Raw genomic sequence first — 16,118 nt, 5'->3', positions numbered from 1 at the left:
GAATGCTCTTACTATGAGGTAAGAATTCTAGAAATGTCCTTTTGACTGCAGGTAAGCAGTGTACATGGAGACTTTTATGGCTTTTTGTGGAAGACTAGAAGACGTCTCTTGATGGAAATGAAGTTTATTAAAATCTTTACTCTACATCTCTAGAGTGAAGGCAATTTTTTAGATTACAAACCTCACTGAAGCTCTGAATATCCCAGCAGGCCTAAGTCATCTACAGCCCTCAAGGAAATAGAGAATACCCGCATCAGGCAAGCACTCTCTAAGCCACACATCCAGGCACAGTCATCCTTTTACAGCTCGCCATTTCTGTGAACTTTGCAAAGCTTATTTCCTTCAAATTTTGGCTGCAGGCCTCATAAAGCTGAGATTTCAGTCAAAAACTCTTCACGCTCATGCTTCCAAAAATTAATTCAAGCTTTATTCACAGAGTGGTAATAAAAATAATTGAACCTTTTATGAGTAATAAAAAAAAAGACACATTCAAAGCTTAGAACAAACTTTTCTGTAATCCCTGGGTTTAAGATTCAATGTATTTTGAAACTGTAAAATATATATATTGACCTAGATTCAGGTTTATATTTGGTTGCTTTTAATGGTTATGTTCAGTTGAACAAGTGACACTGTGTAGATCTATTCCACCTTTTTCTCTCCCTGTGAGTTTTGGTTTTGAAAGCAGTAGTTAAAAGTTGGCAGCATAAATCAAGTTAGCAGTGTTCATGATGCTCTAGTTTTTAACTGCTTGTCCTCATTTCATGCATACAGCCTGACCCACTGTAATCTTCACTGAATGGTGGCTCTCTGGATATCTCTGGATAAAAAATGGCATTGCCACAAAGTGTGGGATGGGTGTCTGTCTTTATGGCATTCTCAGACTGAATACCTGGAGGAGACGAGGATGAAGGAGCCAAAACCTACTATTCAGAGCAATGCCTGGGCAGCAGAGCTCAGCAGGGGCCAGTCCTCATTAAAGACTTTACTTATCAATAAATGTCTTAAGTGTTTAAGCAGACTAAATGCTATTTAAGACCTGAAATAACCAATTCAGCCTCTTATGCGTCCTTAAGGTCATTCTATATAAGCAGCTAGATATTTGTGGCTGAACATATGCCAGGGTTCATTCATCAGCGCACTGTTAACCTGCCCTTGGACGTGTGTTTTCCCTTATCCCTTATTCAGTAAGGGGAGGAAAACACGCGTCCAACCCGCAGCACCTAATAGCGCCCTCAACATGTAAATGCATGTTGATGGCCCTATTAGGTATTCCCGCATGATACAGTAAGTAAAATGTGCAGCCAAGCCGCACATTTTACTTTAAGAAATTAGCGCCTACCCAAAGGTAGGCGCTAGTTTCTGCCGGCACCGGGAAAGTGCACAGAAAAGCAGTAAAACTGCTTTTCTGTGCACCCTCCGACTTAATATCATGGTGATATTAAGTTGGAGGTCCCGAAGTGTAAAAAAAGTTTAAAAAAAAAATTTTAATGGGCCGGCGGCTGTCGGACTGAAAACCGGAAGCTTAATTTTGCCGGCGTCCGGTTTCTGAGCCCATGGCTGTCAGCGGGCTCGAGAACCGACGCTGGCAAAATTGAGCGTCGGCTGTCAAACCCGCTGACAGCCGCCGCTCCGGGCTAAAAGGAGGCGCTATGGATGTGCTAGTGTCCCTAGTGCATCCTTTTGCCTGTTTCTACCGCACCACCTAACTTGCATACTGAATCGCGCGCACTGGCGAGTGGCCGGTGCGCCCGCTGTCCCGTGGACTTTACTGAATCGACCTGAATGTTTTAATATAGAAAGTCATTTGTTATTTTAGAGCAGGTCTACACTAACAAGACTTGCTGCAATAAATATATCCATTCTTTGCATAGGTGGAGAAGTGTACTGTCTGCACACTGCTGGTGCAATTGTCCATTTCTTTAGTTTGGGAATGCAGAGATACTGAAGATAAACCGTTGAATCATTTAATAGCTCCACCTTTTGTCTTCAATGGTCCTGGAGGCTGACACACTACTTCATTAAAGTACACTGGTTAATTTCCATAAAACAGATGAAATAACCACTTTGGAACGGCTAATTAAATTACCTGCGGTCTGGCAAACCTCACGAGTACCTCATTACTCATGGGCTTTCCTGCAAAATGTCCACAGCTTATTTTGCTTTGATTATTTTCTCCCTTGAAAGAACCAATTCAAATTTGTGCCTGATCTTTGTGCAGGTATTTTTTAAAGGGAAAATCATATATAGATTTAAATATCCAAAACTACATGAGTACTTTTCTCTTCCAACCTAACTTTGCCTCTGGGAATTCCTACCAATTACATAAGTAGACGTAAAAGAACATAAGAACATTCTATACTGGGTCAGACCAAGGGTCCATCAAGCCCAGCATCCTGTTTCCAACAGAGGCCAATCCAGGCAAGAACCCAAAAACTAAGTGTTGCGGTCCCGGTTGCAGGTTTTGCGACTGGGCCCTTACCTCCTCTTTCGGGGCTTCAGTACCGGGATCCGCGGCCCGGTCCGCCACTTCCAGGCCCGGGAGACCGGCGGCGATCTCCGTGCTCGGTCGGGCCTGCTTTGCCTGCCTTGCAGCGGCTTCTCCACAAGGGAGACAACGCCGAGCCTCTGAACTCAACCCCTCCCCTCCTAGGCGCGCATGCACACAACACAGCCCAATTTAAAGGGCTTTTCCCGCCGGACCGTGGGCCGCCCCTTAGAGTGACGTCAGACGCCGGCAAGTACTTAAGGCCGGCGTGTGCTTCACTCAAACGCCTTGCAACAAGGTTACCTGCCGGTACCTAGTTGCTGTGTGCTGCTGGTTTTGCCGGTTCCTCTCCTTGTCTTGCCTTTTGGACCAGTTGTGCTTCGTTCCAGCTCCAGATCCGCAGTTCCAGTTCCTGATCTTCATCTTCTGTTCCAGTTCTCGCTTCAGTTCCAGCTCCGGATCTTCTTCTTCTGTTCCAGTTCCGGACCCTCTTCTCCTGTTCCTGGTATTGCCTCTCTGGTTCTTGACTCCTGTCTGCCTCCGACTCTCCGTGCCTGCTGCCCACCTTGACCTCGGACCGTCCCCTTCAGCTTGTCTCCTCGCCTAAGTCCCAGCGGCCCGGGTCCTCACGGGCTCCTCCCGGGGAGGGACCTCGTGTCTCCAGGGTGAAGACATCTTCATCGATCTCCTAAGTCCCAGCGGCTCGGATCCTCACGGTCTCCTCCCGGGGGGATTCCGGCTTCCAGGGTGTTCCCTGCTCTGCTAGTGTCCGCCTCCTGGCCTGCTTCATTGTTACGGAGACTCCTCCTCTCTTCTCCTTCACAATCTGTCAGGCCAGCCCAAGGGTCCACTGCTATACTCGCAACACTAAGTATATCCCATGCTACAGATGCCAGTAATAGCAGTGGCTATTTTTTAAGTCAACTTGATTAATTGCAGGTAATGGACTTCTCCAAGAACTTATTCAAACCTTTTTTAAACCCAGCTACACTAACTGCACTAACCACATCCTCTGGCAACAAATTCCAGAGTTTAATTGTGCACTGAGTGAAAAAGAACTTTCTCCGATTAGTTTTAAATGTGCTACATGATAACTTCAGTCCTTCTATTATCCGAAAGAATAAACAACCGATTCACATTTACCCGTTATAGACATCTCATGATTTTAAAGACCTCTATCATATCCCCCTCAGCCATCTCTTCTCCAAGGTGAACAGTCCTAACCTCTTTAGTCTTTCCTCATAGGGGAGCTGTTCCATCTCCTTTTTCATTTTGGTCGCCCATCTCTGTACCTTCTCCATCGCAACTATATCTTTTTTGAGATGTGGCGACCAGAACTGTACACAGTATTCAAGGTACGGTCTCACCATGGAGCGATACAGAGGTATGACAATTTTCGTTTTATTCACCATTCCCTTCCTAATAATTCCTAACATTCTGTTAGCTTTTTTGACTACCACAGCACACTGAGCTGATGATTCCAATGTATTACCCACTATGACGCCTACATCTCTTTCCTGGTTGGTAGCTCCTAATATGGAACCTAACATTGTGTAACTATAGCATGGGTTATTTTTCCCTATATGCATCACCTTGCACATATCCACATTAAATTTCATCTGCCATTTGGATGCCCAATTTTCCAGTCTCACAAGGTCCTCCTGCAATGTATCACAATCTGCTTGTGATTTAACTACTCTGAATAATTTTGTATCATCTGCAAATTTGATTACCTCACTCGTCGTATTCCTTTCCAGATCATTTATAAATATATTGAAAAGCACATGTCCCAATACAGATCCCTGAGGCACTCTACTGTCCACTCCCTTCCACTGAGAAAATTGTCCATTTAATCCTACTCTTTGTTTCCTGTCTTTTAACCAGTTTGTAATCCATGAAAGGACATCACCTCCTATCCCATGACTTTTTATTTTTCATAGAAGCCTTCTGAAAATCCAAATACACTACATCTACTGGTTCACCTTTATCCACATGTTTATTAACCCCTTCAAAGAAGTGAAGCAGATTTGTGAGGCAAGACTTGCCCTGGGTAAAGCCATGCTGACTTTGTCCCATTAAACCATGTCTTTCTATATGTTCTGTGATTTTGATCTTTAGAACACTTTCCACTATTTTTCCTGGCACTGAAGTCAGGCTAACTGGTCTGTAGTTTCCTGCATCACTCCTGGAGCCCTTTTTAAATATTTGGGTTACATTAGCCACCCTCCAGTCTTCAGGTACAATGGATGATTTTAATGATAAGTTACAAATTTTTACTAATAGATCTGAAATTTCATTTTTGAGTTCCTTCAAAACCCTGGGGTGATTACCATCTGGTCCAGGGGATTTACTACTCTTCAGTTTGTTAATCAGGCCAACCACATCTACTGTGATTTGGTTTAGTCCATTTGAGTCTTACATTTCACTTGCCAATGCTTATGCTTTATCCTATTTTCTTCTGTTGGATCCTTCTTCCAATTTTTGAATGAAAATCTTTTGGCTAAAATAGTCTCTTTCACCTCATCTTTTAACCATGCTGATAATCGATTTGCCTTCCTTCCACCTTTTTTAATGTATGGAATACATCTGGTCTTCCTGACCCCCCCAAGCTGGCCAAAAGTTCCTATTGGGTGCAACGAGGGTCCCGGAGCGAACGCGCGGGGAATCACGTGACGCCGCGTCACTCCGACGTGACGCCTCGCAAAGGAGTTCAGAAATGGCGTCCTGACTCCCCGCTGGACCACCAGGGAGTTTTGGTAAGTCTTGGGGGGGGGGATTAAGGAGGGTGAGGGGTTTAAATTTTTATTTGCACGTATGGAATTCTCCATATGTCCATATGTCCATATTGACCGAAATTGACCCCCCCCTTTCGACTTATGGACTTATGAACATAAACTTTTGGTCTGCACATCCCTAGTGAGGAAGCATGTGTGTGTATGTGGGTGAATCAGGAATCTTGTGAGAGAGATAAAGAGGAAGCGTGTACGTGTAAGAGATATGGAGGAAATGTGTGAGTCTCTCTCTCTCTCACACACACACACCCCTTTTTCACTATATCCAAGCTCTAGATTCCAGGCTCAGTTACTGGCTATCACCAGAGCCTTCACCTCTAGGAAGTGACCGGAGCTAAGACTCCATGTCCAGTACGTGCACAGTAAGCAGACTCACAAAAAGGATTTTATCTGAGGAAGAGATAAAATCAGCTCTTCTTTTCCAACAGGTAAACATTTGCATGCATTCTATGGGGCTCGGTTTCCATTTTTTTCTTTGAAAGAAATCAATTGAAAATTGCTCTGTGTGCTTATGTCAATTATAAATAGAAACAATCAAGAGTATGGTTCTAATTACTGCAGGGCTGTATGTTCTTTAGAATGCTACAGCCATAATTACATATAATTATGTTTCCAGAAGATTTAATAAGGAACTTAATAGCTGATACATTCTCACCCATTTTGCTATGCAGAAATTATAGATCGGAAAATGCTATCCTTTATTTCAAAGTTTCTTTTTTTTTTTTTTTTAAATCAAACCTGATTATACAAAATGTTAGAATCGAATACATTTCACTAGGCCTTTGTCACAACTCACCAGTGACCGGGGACTGAAAAAAAAATAGAACGTTTTACAAAGCTTGAAGTTTGTCAGAAGTTCTTCACAGTTCATGGTTCCCACCCGCAGGCTGTGCCTCCTCCTGGCAAACCAGCAGAAGCAGAAGAGCCAGTCATGCACCCCGGGCTCTGTACGTCGCCTCCAGCACACCGAGCAAGATTTCCAGAAGTAGCAACGCGTGTGCTGGTTCCTTACCCTAGTAAGCGCCAAGCATGCCTAGGAAGAGTTTCAGTATGTTAAGCACTGGGAGGGAAATGTTAGCTGTACAGCGTTGAAACATATCCATCAATGCCATGCCGATGTGGATAGAGATTACAACAGGCCTCGGCCGATGGATGCACCCTCGCAGTGCAGCAAAGGGGCGGGGCTGTGTGTGTGCAATTTTCAGACTCCTGGGCTGCTTGTACTTCCCTGCATACTTTGTATTCGTGGACATAACAACTGATTTTCAGAGCGAGCTTGCCTTTGATCCTCCATCGGTTTGTACGGCACGGGTATAAGAATATACACCGACATTACAGGCTGGAAAGTAGTGTGCAGCAAATGCAAAATGAAAGCTCAATGTGCACTTTGCATTCCCCACCCGCAATTCCTCCTCCCTTTACCCTCAGCTAAAGGTACTCAGACATGAGGCCATTCTAGAAACATAGAAATGATGGCAGAAGAAGACCAAACGGCCCATCCAGTCTGCCCAGCAAGCTTCACACTTCTTTCCTTTCATACTTATCTGTTTTTCTTGGCTCTTAGTAACCTTTGGTTCTATTTCCCTTTCACCCCCACCATTAATGTAGAGAGCAGTGATGGAGCTGCATCCAAGTGAAATATCAACCTTGATTAGTTAGGGGTAGTAACCACCGCAATAAGCAAGCCACACCCATGTTTATTTGTTTTACCCAGACTATGTTATTCAGCCCTTATTGGTTGTTTTTCTTCTCCCCTGCCGTTGAAGCAGGGAGCTATGCTGGATATGCGTGAAGTATCAGTTTTTCTTCTCCCCTGCCCTTGAAGCAGAGAGCAATGCTGGATATGCGTGAAGTATTAGTTTTACTTCTCCCCTGCCGTTGAAGCAGAGAGCTGTGCTGGATATGCGTGAAGTATCAGTTTTATTTCTCCCCTGCCGTAGAAGCAGAGAGCAATGCTGGATAAGCGTGAACTATTAGTTTTACTTCTCCCCTGCCGTTGAAGCAGAGAGCTATGCTGGATATGGGTGAACTATTAGTTTTACTTCTCCCCTGCCGTTGAAGCAGAGAGCAATGCTGGATATGCGTGAAGTATTAGTTTTTCTTCTCCCCTGCTGTTGAAGCAGAGAGCTATGTTGGATATGTATTGAAAGTGAAGTATGCATTGAAAGCCACATTATCTATCAACAAATATTGAATAAGCCTAATAATTGGTAATACCTATAGCTTATGAACTCTTCGTTAATTTCACATACTCTTGCCCACCCCTGTTTTTTTTTTGGTTTTTTTTTTAAAATATGGAGATGGCAGGCCTCCATCCTTCCGCTCCATGAAGGTGGAACACCAACCACTGGCCACTGGCATCCCGCTCCATGAATGCCTCTGTGGCTACTGCCGCTCTGTGCAGTGTTTTGCTGCCTCCTCTTTATACACTTCCTCTAGACCTGATGGATCCACAGTGTTTATCCCACGCCCCTTTGAAGTCCTTCACAGTTTTGGACTTCACCACTTCCTCCAGAAGGGCATTCCAGGCATCCACCACTCTCTCCGTGAAGAAATATTTCCTGACATTGGTTCTTAGTCTTCCTCCCTGGAGCCTCAGCTCGTGACCTCTGGTTCTGCTGATTTTTTTCTGACGGGAAAGGTTTGTCGTTGTCTTTGGATCGTTAAAGTTTTTCAAGTATCTGAAGGTCTGAATCATATCACCCCTGTTCCTCTTTTCCTCCAGGATGTACATATTTAGATTTCTTCAATCTCTCTTCGTATGACATCCGATGAAGACCATCCACCTTTTTGGTCGCTCTTCTCTATACCGTTTCCATCTTGTCTCTGTCTCTTTGTAGATAAGGTCTCCAGAACTGAACACAGTACTCCAGGTGAGGCCTCACCAAGGACCTGTATAAGGGAATAATCACTTCCCTTTTCTTACTTGATATTCCTCTCTCTATGCAGCCCAGCATTCTTCTGGCTTTTGCTAACACCTTGTCGCATTGTTTCGCAGACTTCATATCATTAGACACTATAACCCCTAGGTCCCTCTCCTGCTCCGTGCACATCAGCCTTTCCCCCCCCATCAAATACAGTTCATTTGGATTTCCACTCCCCATATGCATGACTTTGCACTTCTTGGCATTGAATCTCAGCTGCCATATCTTCGACCACTCTTCCAGTTTCCTTAAATCCCGTCCGATATTTTTTTAAATCGTCAAAAATCGTTAGAATGCGCGATACAATAGAAATTCCCCTGATTTATCGTGAAAAATCGTTAATGGGTTAGTGTCCACTAACGGGAGTTATTTGGGAGGAGGGCGGGAAAACGGGCACACCAAAACAACCCCTAAACCCACCCCGACCCTTTAAAACTAAACCCTTACCTTCCCCCACCCTCCCGACCCCCATAAAACATTTTAAAATCACCTGGTGGTCCAGTGGAAGCCCCGGGACCGATTGCCCGCTCTCGGACCATCAGCTGCCACTAATAAAAATGGCGCCGATGGCCCGATAAAAAAAACCCACCCCGACCCTTTAAAACTGACCCCTTAGCCTCCCCCACCCTCCCAACCCCCCCAAAAACATTTTAAAATTACCTGGTGGTCTTTAAAGATGGTGCCGGCCATCCAGTGCTCCTACCATGTGACAGGAGCCGGCCAATGGCATGGATACCCTGTCACATGTTAAGGGCAAAGGGCCATCAGCGCCATTTTTATTAGCGCAGTCGATGGCCTGAGAGCGGGAGATCGCTCCCCGCACCCCCACTGGACCACCAGGTAATTTTAAAACGGTTTTGGGGGGGGTTCGGGAAGCAAAGGGGTCATTTTTGGGTCGGGGGTGGGTTTTTTGTTTATCGGCTCGGGCACAGCCGATAAACAAAAAACCAATCGTGCCGGACTATAAAAATTGTAAGATTTGAATCTGAACACGAACCGAACTGATTCCGGTTCCGATTCACATCTCTACAAGCAAGCACAGAGTCTCTCAGACAATAAAGATAAGGACTCTTCTGTCAACTAGCTAAACTCATCCCTGAAATGCTATTAAGGCATGCAAATGCTCAGAAATAGATATCAATGTAGGCAAAAAGGTATCATTTCTAGCTAACTCTGTACAATTGTAATTGTAGAAAGGAAAACAGTGATAAGATCATTCGATTCTGTCTCATAGCTACTTTCTCGTAAAGAATGGTAACTGTAAGAGCACAATATCATTTCTAAATCCCCAAATAATCCTGGGTTTCAATGGTGAGACAATTTTACAGCAGAGCAGATCACACTGGTGGCCAAATTACTGAAAAGCCGTGCTCTGATATGCCAGGGTGCAAGAGTCTGTGGATCTGGCCCCAGTGCTTGTACTTTCAGGCTGTTTTCATCTCTTTCCGAGGCAGTCACTTTTTGTCACCTGTAAACAATTTAGCCGTACTTTATCCAACCTGTAAACTCTCCTGTTATGTTTAAATCAAGAAGTAGCAAATATGGCACTTAATGTACTGTTTCAAGCAATCGCAGACTTCTCAGATTATAAATGTGTGGGTTGATTCATAGGATATGCTTGATCTTTAGCTTATTTATAACAATTTTTTTATGTTCTGACTTTCATCACATTTGAAAGCAGATTACATTCAGATACTGTAGGTATTTTCCTCTCTCCAGAGGCTTCACAATCTAAGGGGTGAATTTTCAAAGAGTCACCCATGTAAGTAACATGTAGTCATGTAAGTGGTATTTTAGAAACCTCAAAAACAGGCGCGTACTTTACATTTTGCGTGCAAATAAACATGACAGCTTAGAGGCATTCCGAGTCGGGCCAAATACATGCAAAAGTTGCTATTTAAAAAGAAAGACTAACTCATGTACATTTGAAACTTACATAATTTTCAGCTACTAATTATTTTGCATAATTGATATCAAACTTGTTTATTAAGTTCTAGTGCCTGAGTGGGAGGTTGGGTTGAATTGGGGAGAGTCCAGACTGTAGAACCAGGAGGGTCTTGATGATGGAGGAGGACTGGGTCAACTGGTGAAGGAATTGGAAAATTGCTCATTTCAATTACACACCTGTTTTAAAATATAAGAACATAAGAATATAAGAAATTGCCATGCTGGGTCAGACCAAGGGTCCATCAAGCCCAGCATCCTGTTTCCAACAGAGGCCAAACCAGGCCACAAGAACTTGGCAAGCACCCAAAACACCAAGAAGATCCCATGCTACTGATGCAATTAATAGCAGAGGTCATTCCCTAAGTCAACTTGATTAATAGCACTTAATGGACGACTCCAAGAACTTATCCAAACCTTTTTTGAACCCAGCTACACTAACTGCACTAACCACATCCTCTGGCAACAAATTCCAGAGCTTTATTGTGTGTTGAGTGGAAAAGAATTTTCTCCGATTAGTCTTAAATGTGCTACATGCTAGCTTCATGGAATGCCCCCTAGTCCTTCTATTATCCGATTATCTCATGATTTTAAAGACCTCTATCATATCCCCCCTCAGCCATCTCTTCTCCAAGCTGAACAGCCCTAACCTCTTCAGCCTTTCCTCATAAGGGAGTTGTTCCAGCCCCTTTATCATTTTCTTTGCCCTTCTCTGTACCTTCTCCATTGCAACTATAACTTTTTTGAGATGTGGTGACCAGAACTGTACACAGTATTCAAGGTGCAGTCTCACCATGGAGCGATATAGAGGCATTATGATATTTTCTGTTTTATTAACCATTCCCTTCCTATTAATTCCTAACATTCTGTTTGCCTTTTTGACCGCTGCAGCACGCTGAGCCGACAATTTCAAAGTGTTATACACCATGATGCCTAGTTCTTTTTCCTGGGTGGTAGCTCCTAAAAGCCTGACTATACCAGATCTACCTCTCTCTTCACCCCATGGAGAATTGAGGTTCTACCACAGATGCTTCATCTGTAAACTGAAGGGCTCAGCTGGGATTTGAACCCAGGACCACTTGCACCCAAAGCGAGAATCATACCCCTAGACTGACTTATGCACATATATCAGGATTTAAGTGATTTATTTTTGCACATAAAAAGTATGGACATATATTTTTTAAATTAGAAGGAAAAGTGTACATATTCAATATATTGAAATACTTGCTTTCAATGCATTGTATGTATTCATGCATAAGCATAAATAAGCATTTTATAAAACGCGCGTATTTGTTTAAAAGGTTTGTATCCCAAACATGTCCAATGTTCAAGGTGCTTTTATAAACTACTGTTGTAGAGCTCTGTCTGCATGGCCATATGCATGTGTATATGCAGCTATATGGAGTGTGAAAGTTTAAAACTTATCCTGTAAGTTTATACCTGATGCATTGGAGGGTGAAAGATTTACCCAAGGAGTGTCAACTACTACTACTAGGTGGCAGAGCAGGACCTATGTACAGTACGGATACTGCCTTCTGAATGAGACTATGCTAGGAAATCACATCTTAAGATAAAATAAACACAATTTGTCCACTTTAACAGCCCAGTGAATAAGTTCTAAAACGCACGCACACACACAACTTTCAAAACACACAATTGCAATTTACAGACTTTCTATGTGTTAACAGCAAACTGTCTGACACTGACATAAAAAACCTTGGACCGTTTCATCCACTCTTAGAAATCTTGAAAAATGATTATACCATTTGCCAGAGGAATGTGAAAATCATTGAGAGGAATAAATTGCCCTAGCCTTAGCAGAAAGAAGGGACTTTCACTTCAGCAAAGCATTTGAGTGCCTGGAAATAGGTTTAGGTTTTGCATGAATACACTGACATGCACAAAAGGAACACGACAGATGCCACCCTGACCTCTGCACAATGAAATCCAATTTTGCTGCTGCTCTTCATGTCTAAGGACATTGCAGTGCTAAAACAGAATGGAATTATCAGGATGACAGAGACTTCAGTCTTAGGCATAGTCAGCTGCAAAATTGCAACTACCACATGCCTCGGACCTGGGAAGTCGACTGCTCTAGTGCAAGTTGAACGTTAGCAGCATAATTATCCAGGCAAGTAGGCGCGACAGTACAAGAAAACCATTCTTAATAAGCATACATAGTGCCCAGGGTAAATCTGATCATTTGTTCTTTAGTCCAGATGGAAAGAAGTATTTTTATCCTGCTCTTCTCCTCAGAGCAAGAGGAAATGAATGGCTTCCAATAAACCATAAGAGGAACTTCCCTTACGTTCATTGCAATGTTCCCACTAAGGTGCATGGGAGACCACCAGCACCTTTCTTCCCACGAAGCACCCTGCGGCCTTCCTGCAGCTTAACATTTGCAGGAATGGCAGTTCCCACAGATTACTGGGCCCAGTGCACGTTAAACCACAGGCCAGCAAAAGCAACCCTGGTGAAGAGAAAGGCGCCTGGGATTTCCCACCCACCTCAGAGGGAACCTCGTTCCCGAGTCATAGAAATAAATAGCTAAGTATCTGGAGATACTCAACTGACTGCAGGTTTTCTCATTCTGCAATGAGGCCAGCAGGGAGATTATTTGTTTCTGTCCCCTGGAGATTTTCCCTGTGCAGAAAGTTGTTTTTTTTTTTTTTAAAGAAATGTAAATTTTACAGAATAGATGGCTGTGTGTGCTTAGCTTTTTATTTCCCTCATCTGAAGCAATGAACATGATGCTGCTCTTTTAAGTATCATTATTATTCACGCGGGGTAATGTCTCCAAAACGGGTTTCTGTTGCACTCACCATGACAACAGAGAGCCTGGTAAGCCAAGGTATCTCTTGCAAATGTCCTGCTAGTGCTCGCCTCAGTACTTGCATCCTGCCAAAAAGATGTACGTCTGCAGGGTCTTAGGTTGTCCGTGGGGGTAACTTCCAAACTGTGTGCAAAGGTCTAAACTCTGGGGGTACGTTTAATCGTTTATACTGCCGACTTTCCAGCCCAAAATGACTCAGAAAGGTCCTGGGCACAGATGTGCACCTGTTACCTTCTCTCCAGCCCTAGCCCCAGCAGCGCCGCTCTGATCTATACATAAAGTTTCACACATAGGTAGATCATTTTCAAAGACCCCATAAAAACACTGTCCATGCCTTCCCTACAATTAATCATTTCTCTCAAGGTATATAATCATAAGAACATAAGAAATTGCCATGCTGGGTCAGACCAAGGGTCCATCAAGCCCAGCATCCTGTTTTCAACAGAGGCCAAACCAGGCCACAAGAACCTGGCAATTACCCAAACACTAAGAAGAACCCATGCTACTGATGCAATTATTAGCAGTGGCTATTCCCTAAGTAAAATTGATTAATAGCCATTAATGGTCTTCTCCTCCAAGAACTTATCCAAACCTTTTTTGAACCCAGCTACACTAACTGCACTAACCACATCCTCTGGCAACAAATTCCAGAGCTTTATTGTGCGTTGAGTGAAAAAGAATTTTCTCCGATTAGTCTTAAATGTGCTACTTGCTAACTTCATGGAATGCCCCCTAGTCCTTCTATTATTCGAAAGTGAAAATAACCGAGTCACATCTACTCGTTCAAGACCTCTCATGATCTTCAAGTCCTCTATCATATCCTCCCTCAGCCGTCTCTTCTCCAAGCTGAACAGCCCTAACCTCTTCAGCCTTTCCTCATAGGGGAGCTGTTCCATCCCCTTTATCATTTTGGTTGCCCTTCTCTGTACCTTCTCCATCGTAATTATATCTTTTTTGAGATGCAGCGACCAGAATTGTACACAGTATTCAAAGTGTGGTCTCACCATGGAGCGATATAGAGGCATTATGACATTTTTCGTTCTATTAACCATTCCCTTCCTAATAATTCCTAACATTCTCTTTGCTTTTTTGACTGCTGCAGCACACTGAGCTGACGATTTTAAAGTATTATCCACTATGATGCACACCCTTAAAGGTTTCATCCCTTTTGTTCTTCCTACCCCCTAATGAAGTTCTTTGCATTGTGCAGAAAGAAATCATACATTTCACATTCCTCTCAAATAGGTTTTGGGCAAACTCCAGGATAAATTACATGGCATGTGGGATTTGTCTCCAGAATATGAGTCTTTTCCAAAGCTTTGATTTTTAGTAGCACATCAAATTGAAAGTGGAAAATGGTTTACTGATGCAGAATAGGAGAGCTGTATTCCAATTGGTTGATTTGGCAACGTCAGTGGGCCAGAAAAAGACCAGAATGGTCGAGTAGGTTTCATTACCTCAGCTGTAGCACATCTGTTACTTCCTCAGTAAGGCAGGGGCGGCCAGGTACCCCCAGCTCTTAGGGAAATTGTGAAAATGAATCACTTTTGTGTTCTCTTTAACTTTTTAAATTCAGACAAATGAAAACAATGGATGCTAGGCCTTTCCCCTCACCACTGCAGGCTGCCCCAGCACTAAATCACTAAGATTCAATTGTAACAAATTAAGCAGCCAGACAATAGCTTGGTAAAGATCTTGCTACAAATTAATGAGGTTAATGGCCTATTTATTAGACAACAACTGACTGCCGACAAGATAAGACATCAGTAGGTTATTCAACTTATCCTGGCCTTGAGAACTGTATTGATTTGGGAACTCGTGCTTGATGCTGCTCAGGGTTTATAAGAAAGTAAAATAGCTCATTTTGATGCTTTCTATTTTTAAATGGAGAAAAATATCTTAAATCTACTCTAATTGGGACATTATTCATTATCATAATTAGACTTTAAAGCAGAGACAGACAGACTTTTTCCTGACAGATTTTCTTTTGTAGAATATGAATCTGAAATGATTAGAAAGAAAGAAGTGTGTGTGTGTCTGTGTGTGTGCGTGCGCGTGTGTGTGTACATGTGTGCGTGTGTGTGTGTGTGTGTGTGCGTGCGTGCGCGTGCGTGCGTGTGTACATGTGTGCGTGTGTGTGGGGAGGGGGTCAGTGTACTCCTGCATTGTAGCGCCATAACCAGCAGGAGATGCTAGGAGGCAAAACTTTATTTATTTGTACCTTTATAGCAGATCTTGGACATAGAGCAGCATATATTTCAAAACCTCTCTCCTGCCTTTCCTTTTTTTTGATGTAATGACTTCTTCCTGAAGGCAAAAAGTCCATTTCATAGAAATGTGATGAAAGAAAAATACAATATGACCTGTCTAGTCTGCCCATCCTCACCAGCTCCTCAGCTCTGCAATCCCTACCCCTCCCTCAGAGATCCTCTGTGCTTGTCTTTACCACCTCCACAAGGAGGCTGTTCCATGCATCCACCTCGGTAAAGAAATGTTTCCTTAGATATCATTCCTGGCAGGAATGCAGCTTACTCCAGAAGACTTTGACAACTTCAGTTCTTCATATTTGTTTCATTTAGATGTATCGTAATTTACCCTTGAACGTGGACCCAGGAAATTTCCCCTAATGTGCCGATTGTAATGGGCGAGTGGCTGGATGTAATGGGCAGGTCCTGTGGGGAAGCAGATAAGATAGACACAGGAATTCTACAATCCCTAGCCCTCCCTCAGAGATCCTCTGTGCTTGTCTCTACCACATCCACATCTGCGCATGTCCCTGAATATGCTCCACGAGTATTCAGCAGTGGCAATCTGCTTATGCCTCTGGAAGATTAACATCAGGGTGTAATATACTGCTGAGCATTTGCTTCCCTCTGTACTGAAGAATTTGAGGCAGGAGACAATATATAGTGGGCAGAGCACAGGCATGCATAGTGAGGATTGCTTTGTTCAAGCAGTCCCAAACTACGAAAATGTGTGGCTCAAGGCTCTTTGTACCAAGCAATCAGGCCGATACAGTTAACAGTGCGCTCCGGTGGAGCGCACTGTTAACTGTATCGGCCTGATACAGTTAACAGTTATTGGACGTGCTAGCTTTACCCCTTATTCAGCAAGGGGTCAAAAACGCACGTCCAACCCCC

This window comes from Rhinatrema bivittatum, chromosome 15 (genome assembly GCF_901001135.1).
Source record: "Rhinatrema bivittatum chromosome 15, aRhiBiv1.1, whole genome shotgun sequence".
NCBI classification, from domain to species: Eukaryota; Metazoa; Chordata; class Amphibia; order Gymnophiona; family Rhinatrematidae; genus Rhinatrema; species Rhinatrema bivittatum.
This window is presented reverse-complemented; position numbering follows the sequence as displayed.